The sequence below is a fragment of the Octopus bimaculoides genome, chromosome 15 (genome assembly GCF_001194135.2).
Source record: "Octopus bimaculoides isolate UCB-OBI-ISO-001 chromosome 15, ASM119413v2, whole genome shotgun sequence".
Lineage (NCBI taxonomy): Eukaryota > Metazoa > Mollusca > Cephalopoda > Octopoda > Octopodidae > Octopus > Octopus bimaculoides.
In genome coordinates this window covers 45,690,960-45,700,959 of record NC_068995.1, presented here as the reverse complement: position 1 = coordinate 45,700,959, position 10,000 = coordinate 45,690,960, and the positions used below count along the sequence as shown (strand labels likewise).

The 10,000-nt window shown below is 39.3% G+C and overlaps 1 protein-coding gene across 2 annotated transcripts in view; it reads right to left on the bottom strand.

Annotated features, from left to right (window-relative positions):
- The window catches only part of LOC106880850 (dual specificity mitogen-activated protein kinase kinase 1), a 62,949-nt gene that overhangs the window by 45,258 nt on the left and 7,691 nt on the right, over positions 1–10,000 (bottom strand). Inside the window, exon 1 of one of the 2 annotated variants that reach the window (XM_014930989.2) lies at positions 5,800–5,977. The exons of the other annotated variant lie outside the window; for it this stretch is intronic. The gene's annotated coding sequence lies outside the window, so the exon portion shown is untranslated. Of the gene's footprint in view, positions 1–5,799; positions 5,978–10,000 lie in introns of those variants that run through there. 2 annotated transcript variants of the gene reach the window in all.

The window sequence follows — 10,000 nt, the reverse complement described above, 5'->3', positions numbered from 1 at the left end:
TGTTTTTTGTTTTATTGGTTTCTTTTGCTTCACAACTAAGTCACAGGGACATAAACAGACCAACACTGGTTGTCAAGAAGTGGCGGAGGGAAAAAAGACACAAAGACACATGTACACAGATATATATATATTTCTTTATTGCCCACAAGGGGCTAAACATAGAGGGGATAAACAAGGACAGACAAAGGGATTAAGTCGATTACATCGACCCCAGTGCGTAACTGGTACTTGCAGTTCAACCCCACTATGCAGCAACTTGAGCAATTGTCTTCTGTTGTAGGCTTGGGACTAACCAATGCCTTCAGTAAATTTAGTAGAGGGGAAACTGTACGAAGCTTGTTTGTTTGTGCGTGTGAGAGAGATTGTGATGTATATACTAGCTGGGCCCCGTGCCGTCAAAATTGTAGTATTTTATATATAAATAAGGTACAAAACCAAGATTTTGATTTAATAATTCTTTTATTTCTAAATATTTTGTGAAAAATCTATCCGCAACTAACATTCTTTGACTGCTTGTTTCCTTCAAACGAATTTTCAAGTTTTCCTTCCTTCTTGTCCAACTTAAGGCCACATAAAGTTGGCCATGACTAAATACAGGAGCTGGCAAGAAAATACCAAATACACAGAGTTGAAACGCTATTTGATTTTTCTTTTCAGCATTGGATGTTCACCATCCCACTTCCATTGCGCACGCACATGCACAACACACACATTCACATACCCCCCTTTTACATACATATATTCACACAGAGTTGAAACACTGAATTATTTTTTCAGCGTACAATTTTCCTCATCCCACTACCAAGTATGACATCACCCCTTCCTTCCTTATTCATCTCTCACCCCTTCCTTTCTCATTCATAAACACAGGAGTATTACTATAGTAGATTATCTCGGTAACCATTGGAGCTATGAAAAAATACAAAGCCCAGCATCACCACCAGATCATTCTACACATCTGTGTAATTTTTCACGCAATTCCACCCACCCGTTTGACCATGAATCCCAAGACAAGAAAGAATTGCCCATGTCAAATTTATACGTATAGAAGATAGATATATATATTAAAATTAATCAAAGGACATACTAGGTATGTCTTCAGCTATTTAATGCTTTGGGGGTGGGGGCTGAAAGTGCCTGTATTATTGATTCTGTTATTATCATTTTTAAATTGTTACACTAGATAATAATAGAGTCAATAGTATCTTCATAAATTATTTTTTCGTGAATTATTTGCTCCATATTGAAATATGTATATATATATATATATATATATATATATATATATATCTCATGATCACATGATTAACTAGACTAATGCACTTTGCATCAGTTTTAGCTTTCAAATGATGCCAACATTCCTGCTGATTGGAAGGTTAGTCTCTCAGAATTACCCACATACAGCTGAGTGGACTGGAGCAATATGAAATGAAGTGTTTTGCTCAAAGATACAATGCACAGCTGGTCTGGGAATCAAACTCGTGATTTCCTGTTCGTGAGTGCAACACACTTAGCCACTGCGCCATATATATACACACACATGCACGTGCACATGTGTGTAAGCAAATATTTACATCCTGCACAACACTTTTTCAGGAAAAAGTGTTGTGCAATATATGAAGTTGGTTTTCATTTCCCAGTCTACAAATTGTTCACTGACCCTAACAGTTTCAAAAACGTGGGTTAAGTGATCGCTTACTTGAGAAATATGTTAAGGTTAGTGACAGGAAGTGTCCCTAGCTGTGACATATCTCAATAACAAATAATTGTTTAACCCATGCTACCCATGTGGGTGTCTCAGCAGTGGAGGAGCAGGGATTTAGCTCCCTGCTAGTGATGTAAACAAGACTACATTTTGCACCAAAAAGCCATCCTGGGAGCTTCTGTCATATCTATCACAGTAGAGTTTGTTCTAGCAGAAAATACACATTTAAGTGGGAATAAAAATGCTGTTCTCTTAGACAGACTCTACTTTACAGTGCTTTCTAAGTATTAAGGTTATTGTGACCTAACATCCAAGATGAAAAGTAGCTGGTACGGGGCTGGAGAGGAGGAATTGAGGAGGCAAAGAGTATGAATATGGTTGATGTTATTGATGTGTGATGAGAGGGCCGCTAGCAAAGATGAGAAAGACTAGTCCAGACATTTGGATATTTGGAGTTTGAGGGATCAAATTTGTGTGGGGACAATAAGTGATGGCTGTACAGATCTTGAGTAAGAAGCAGATGAGAGGAATATCTCAATGAATGGATGATGAGCTTTGACTGGATAGGGGATGGAAGAATCAGTGAAAAAGGGGAGGGTGAGTTGGTGGTTTGTGTGGTGTTGTGTAGCCACAGGATAATTACAGGTAAAATTTGGCAAGGTGGTTGGTAGGTTTAAGAAATTGCTAAAGCACCTTGGCTGCGTAGAGATCAAACTACCATTCCACCATAGCGTTTAACCATCCGACTTAAGTTGGCTGGTTTGATGCTGATATCATATCAAAGTCAAAGACAAGAGAATGCAGCCAAGTTCTGGTCAAGTGAAAGTTTTAACATTTTAAATGCTTCCTGAAATTGAAGTGGTCCACAGCATAACAAAATCCTTCATGCATGAAAGCAGCCACAGAGTCTGACACACAAGCAGACTTGCATAATCATGCAGCACACATTTTCTTTCACAATCATATGATCTTACACACACACACATTTTTCATAGCCACCAGACATTTTAACAGAACTCTTGATTGATAGTTTCTTCAAGAGAGAGAAAGAGCGAAATAGAGCTGAAAAACTGAGACAGGGAAGAGAGATGAGGAGATGAGGAATTGAGACAGGGGGAGAGAGAGAGAGAGAGAGAGACTGAGAGAAGAGGAGAGATTAGATAAAATAAAAAAGAGAAACAAAAACAACACAGAATAAAACACACACACACATACTCGCAAACACATTTTTTGTGTGTGTATAAATGTGTTAGAGATACAATATACACCCAGTTATATTTTTGGGAGCCTCACATCAATCACCACTACAGCAGCATCCATGAAAACGTTCACTACTACCACTACAACAACCGAAATGACCATCCCTCCTACCACAGCTTTCGCGATAATGGTCACTAACCACATCACCACCTCTAGAACAACAGCTATCATGACCACTGCTACCATAACAACCACACCATCATGACCATCACCAACACAATAGCAAACACAGTCGTTAACTCGCACTATAATTATCTCAATGACCGCCAGTGCTACCATCATTATCATTAGCAGAACCACAATAACTACCATTATCAAAACTACACCAACTTGTAGTAACACCACCACCACAACTACGGTATCATAACCATCATCATCATCATCATCATCATTTAACGTCCGTTGTCCATGCTGGCATGGGTTGGACTCTTTGATCAGGGGTTGGTAAGCTAGAAGGCTGTTTAAATCAGTGGTACTCAACCATTTTTCACTTATGGACCTCTTTGATTCCCGTTTTACTCGGGTGGACCCCACAACCATTTGACGATTAAAAAGTCCAATTATATTTTTATAATTAAACATTATTAGGAACTGCTTGAAACAAAAATTGTTAAAATATTCTGTGTACTGTAGAAATGTAATAAATCTGCTGCATATAAATTTTAGCAACAAAATCATATGCCCCCACCCCCTCCCAAAGGTCATGTGGAACCTGGTTGAGATCCACTGGTTTAAATTATAACCCCCACCCCCAGAGAGCAAAACCATTCCCCAGACCATGATCACCATATCATTACTATTCACAGTACCGCAATACAACAGTTCGAACAGAGATCATAAGGAGGCATCTAAGTGGCGGCTTGACCTGCTAGTAATAGCTGCTAAATCTTTGTTGAATTTACCGCTATCTTCACTACAACCATATCGTTACCACTGGCACCACCTCCATCCCCCACCAAATCCAGCTAGTTAAATGACAAGACTGATTTCTCATCACACACACACACACAGAAACGTATACATACAAGCATGTAGCCCGTGACACACAAACACCAGCCTTAGTAACAGACAGAGGGCACTACACGATCACTAGGTTTGCTAGAAATAACAACTGCATCTCATTTTTAGAAAAAAAGAAGGCACACGTTAATCCAGTATAGAAGAGTAAAGAAAACTAGGCGTTTCTCGCTGGGCTCTGGTTTATAGGATCAGGGCTGATTTGGGACCAAACAACAACAGATGGTGCTTTCTAGAAACCAAAGATTGGGGTGGGGGTGAGAGGGAAGAGCATCGATCAGTCCAGAAATAGCTAAATCGCTTTTAAATCACTCCCTGCTGTCTTTAAAAAGGAAACTGAGAAGTGTGTATACAAGATAACGCAGTGCTGGGTGCGTTGAAACAAACTCAGACGGGATGGTCACGACTGGCTCTCTGAACATTGGTCACTTCAATCAGAGCTGATTTGGGGGGGGGGGTTGCACAACAAAACATTTCGCTGGTTTGATTTATCGATACTCCAAAGGACTACCATGAATCTTTAGGGACACAGTAGAGCACGAGACCGTCTATTATTTCAGTTTGCTTCCTTTTTTTTTGTGAGTGGAGGGGATTATAAAGCTTCATAACGCAATTGACACCGAAGACGGCGTTGTTTGGATTGACATGGGCTTCACGTAATTTCCTCTCAGCAAGCCTTCATTATTATCAACTTAGCAGCCGAGTCCTTCAAAAAGACAGGCAAAGTGTTCGTACTGCAAATAACCGAAGACATTCAAGTAACATCGCGTCAGCGCCATTTAATGTGAACGACAGAAACGGTGGAGGCTTCTAGAAATAACAACCAAATCTACCCGAAAAACAGGACAGTCACGGTTGGAACATCCTTGATCATAGGATCTGCTAAACCAGGATTAACTTGGCGTGAAACTGACAACAATAATATAGTTTATATATATATATGAAATTTAGCGATCATTCATGCATTTCCTCCAAAAGGAAGGCGATACGGTCGGGTATTCATCGACAGAACAGCCAAATCGTGTTTGGCAATATATTAGAAAATATAACCACGGAAACATAGAATAATAATAACAATGATATTAGACGTGTGGTGGTCACGGCTAGAACGCCTTTGATGACAGAATTGCTCTGACATGTGGCTAAACAACAAGGATACAGAAAAGGATATTGTTTATATATATATATATATATATATATATATATATACACACATACCCCAGATTTTATGTATACTCAAGTGTATGTGTGTGTATACATAAATATATACACACATAACCATATTTTACATATATACACATATCCCATATTATAATTATATATACATACCCATATTTTACATATATTCGTACCCGTATTTAACATACACACCCGTATTTCATATACACACATACCCGTATTTCATATACGCACACGTACTCGTATTTTTCATATATATATATAATATATACACCCACATATACCCGCATTAAATATATATACATACACCCCATATTTTATGCGCACACGTACCCCATATCTCACACACATAGAGAGAGATACACAAACACATACCATATAATGAATATATATATAAAGACATATTTTATGTATATATAACCCCTCCACCATATTTTATATATACACAGACACTATATGTAACTATACACACAGCATAATTTAAATAAACACATACACCATACATTTGTGTACGAATGTGTAAACACCCTGTATTTTTGTAGGGAATTAAAGAAATATTAAATGGAAAAAAAAAAGATTAAGAAAAGGGAATGAATAATAAATATAACAGAGAAAGAAACGGCGTTTTGCCTGCCTACCTAACTTATAATATTATATTAATGTTTCTGAAGAACTCCAAGACGAAACGGTAAACAGAGAAATAGGAAGCGGAGCAACAATTGCCACTAGCAGCAGCATCCCGAATTATCTTGTAAAGATGGCAGCACGTCAGCTCTTCACACGTGCTTCTTAAAAGTCTGCTACAGCAGTTGCATTGTAAGGAATATTGGTAAACAGCAGAAGTTGCAACAGCAGTAAAAGACTAACGTGGTGTGTATGAGAGAGAGAGAGAGATGAGGATAGAGAGAAATAGATAAAAAGATACAGAAAGAGATAGAGAGAGAATGACAAAATAATAGAGAGAATGCGTGAAAGACAGAAAAGTGGGGGGAGAGGGGAGAAGGTTGATTATAAAAGCGAATATATTTACACAATCTGTCATAAAATATACTACATATCTTCATAGCACCTTGGGTAAGTGTCTTCTGCTAGAGCCTCGGGCTGACCAAAGCATTGTGAGGGATTTGGTAGACGGAAACTGAAAGAAGCCCATCGTGTGTGTGTTTATGCATGTATCTGTTTGCCCCCACCACCTCTGCCATCTCTTGACAACTGATGCTGGTGTGTTTATGTCCTCTGTAACTTAGCAGTTTAGCATAAGAGACCAATAGGATAGGTACTAGATTTACAAAGAATAAGTCCTGGAGTCGATTTCTTCAACTAAAACCAAAACCCCTTTAAGGCGGTGCTCCAGCTTGGCCACAGTCAAATGACTGAAACAAGAATATATATATATATATATATATATATATATATACATACATATATTTACATACATACATACAATTGACAAAAGAATAGGAAATTGTGCAATGAACTTCATTAGCTTACAGCCGTTTCTGCCACAAAATACAGTGCACTCAATACAAAGTGCTTGTGCATCAACTAATAGCTTTCGCAAATAAACTTGCACTTCATTTTACAAGCTCTGAGGAAGCTATAAAGTGATGTACAAGCACTCAGTTCTGAGTGCACTGCACTTTGTAGCACCAACAGCTATAAGCTAATGAAATTGATAGCATAATTTCTTGTTCCTTTGTCATTTATTTAATTTCACATTACACTCTGTACTCTACTAACATTTTATCCTGAAGCATATCTATATTGAGTTCAAAACACCAGGTTATTAGTATTGCTATGCCTTATATATATTTTTTTTTTTTTGGCACCTGTGCCCAGCGTCGCCTTTCTGGCACTTGTGCCTGCAGCATGTGTAAGAACTTTCGAGCGAGATCGTTGCCAGTGCCCCTGGACTGGCTCTTGTGCGGGTGGCACATAAAATACACCATTTTGAGCGTGGCCGTTGCCAGTACCGCCTGACTGGCCTTCGTGCCGGTGACACCTAAAAGCACCCACTACACTCTCGGAGAGGTTGGCGTTAGGAAGGGCATCCAGCTGTAGAAACTCTGCCAAATCAGATTGCAGCCAGGTGTAGCCATCGGGTTTCACCAGTCCTCAGTCAAATCGTCCAACCCATGCTAGCATGGAAAGCGGATGTTAAACGATGATGATGATGATGATGGTATATATATATATATTTTTAGTCAAATGTATCAAACCCAATACTTTAGTCAAGTGGTGGCGGGGAAGAGTGGGAGGAGACAAACACAGACATAAACACACACACATTGAGATCCTAAAATTCAGAGTGTCACATAAAAGGCACTGGTGCCACATAAAAAGCACCCAGTACACTCTGTGGAGTGATCAGCATAAGGCAGGGCATCCAACTGTGAAATTCAAGTTGAAATAGGTTACAGAACCTGGTGCGACCCCTAGCCTTGCCAGTCCCTGTCAAGCATCCAACCCATGCCAGCAGAGAAAACAGATGTTAAAAGTTGATGATGATGATGATGATGATGATACCAAACCTGGATTTTTTTGTAGGGAGGGAGGAATGCATCAAAATTAAAACAAGTCAATTAAAGGAAAATTTATTATAAAGAGGGAAAACCGTCAAGAGCAGCATGTGCCCCTGGGAGCTGTGGTTGAGAACTACTGGTCAACAGTGATTAGAATTTCATCAACTGAATATAGGCTGTGTTAGACATAAAGGGTAAAGATCCCCTTCAGTCACGAATGACCATGAAATTGTACCTAGAAAGTTACCCTCTGAAACACTAATCTAGACAAGGTTACTTATGGAAGACCAGCAGTCACCCATGCATATCAGCCTCTCTTCTCCACACCACCGATGTTATTCAAGGGAGAGGCAATGGCCAATACTGCTTGGCATCAGTGATGTCACAACTCACAGACCAGTCTGGGAATCAAACTCATTACCTCATGACTGCAAGCTCAACGCTTGAGCCACTGAGCCAATGCAAACTCACATAAAAGACAAATTGCAAAGGAGCAAGCTCCAAATGATTTGGTGAACTAAATGAATTAGTTTCTGCCACTTATATAAGATGATATACTCAGGCCTAAACAAGGAATAATTGATAGCAGCAAAGCCACTTGAAACGAGTGAGAGTTCAAGATATGCAGCTTCTATCAGCGATATGGAGTCTCTCTATCTCTGCATACAAGAGCTGTGTACACAACAGGTGGGTGTGTACAGATAATTGTGGTGGATGATAGTGAAATACAAATACTGAATGCAGATCCATTTGCAATAAAGGATTTCTCTCTCTCTGTAAATAAATAAATATATGCATATGTGTTTGAAGAGAGAGAGAGAGAGGCATTATATATATTCTTTTATCTGTTTCAGTCATTCGACTGTGGCCATGCTGGAGCACAGCACCGCCTTTAGTCGAACAAATCAACCCCAGGACTTATTTTTTGTAAGCCTAGTACTTATTCTATCAGCCACCTTTTGTCAAATCACTGGTTGTCAAGCAATGCTGAGGGGACATACACAGACACACAAACATATACATACACATATATATATTACATATACGACAAGCTTCTTTCAGTTTCCGTCTACCAAATCCACTCACAAGGCTTTGATCGACCCAAGGTTATAGTAGAAGACACTTGCCCAATGTGCCACGCAGTGGGACTGAACCCAGAACCATATGGTTGGTAAGCAAGGTACTTACCACACAGCCACTCCTGCTCATACAGAGAGAGAGAGAGAGAGAGAGAGAGAGAGAAAGAGAGAGAGAGAGAGAGCTGAGATTTTCATGCCTTGGCCTAAATGCCCTTGAGTCTCTCTGTAACCTCTGCTAATTTATAATAACAGCTTCGAATTTTGGCACTAGGCCAGCAACAGTGAGGTTAGCAAGAACCTGCATGTTAAGACCCCTCAACTGAGCAGGGTACAGACTGGAGAAAGAAACTATGATAGAGGGAGAGGACAGGTGTCTTGCTGAAGAGGTGAATGCATGACTTGCCAAACTGGAAAGTGAGAGAGAAGAGATAGATGTTAGGTCCCGGTACAACATGAATGTGAGACAGAATAGCAAGTGCCCTGAGTGAAAATAAGTGTGACAGATGATTAAAGCAGGGATGAGTTGGACACAGAGGATACCAGTTCAGTGTAGCAGGAGGTGAAGAAAACGGAAGAGGAGTTGAGGGGGAAGGCTTGACAGAACCTCAATTTCACTGAGATGGACAGGTCTTCTCAAGCACAGTATAACACTAACTCAATACCCTGTCATCTGCTCTGAAAGGCTCAATATCTTTAGGTCAGTCTTCACCAGATTGTCCCAAGTCTTCCACATATCAGGAGAGAGAGAGATAGACAGACTAAGAATAGAATTGTTGTCATTTCAGGCTAGCTCAACTTTCACAGAGCAGACCTATAATCAAGGACATTCCAGCCGTGACCATCACCCCCAGCTATAGTGCGTCTAGAGGTAAATCAGCTAATAAGTTGGTAGATTATGATATTAAACGAGTTTTTTTCTTTCTGTTGTCTCTAGTAGGTCAAGTCAGGGGTTTTCAAACTGTGGTCCGTGGACAGCAAATACTTTTTATGGGCAATTTGATTTTATATATGTTTTTAAATCGAAATCTTTTAATTGACAATAAACCTATTTGTTAAATACTGTTAAATAAATAAATGTAAAAATATATGTTATTTCAAGCAAATATTTATGTATAAATTTCATAAGCGTTTATAAGGTAAAGCCTGAAATATAAAGGGGTCCGCAAGTCAAAAAGTTTGAAAACCCCTGGGTTAAGTGATGATAATAGAGGCTTCCTCATTGATTTATGAACTAAGTC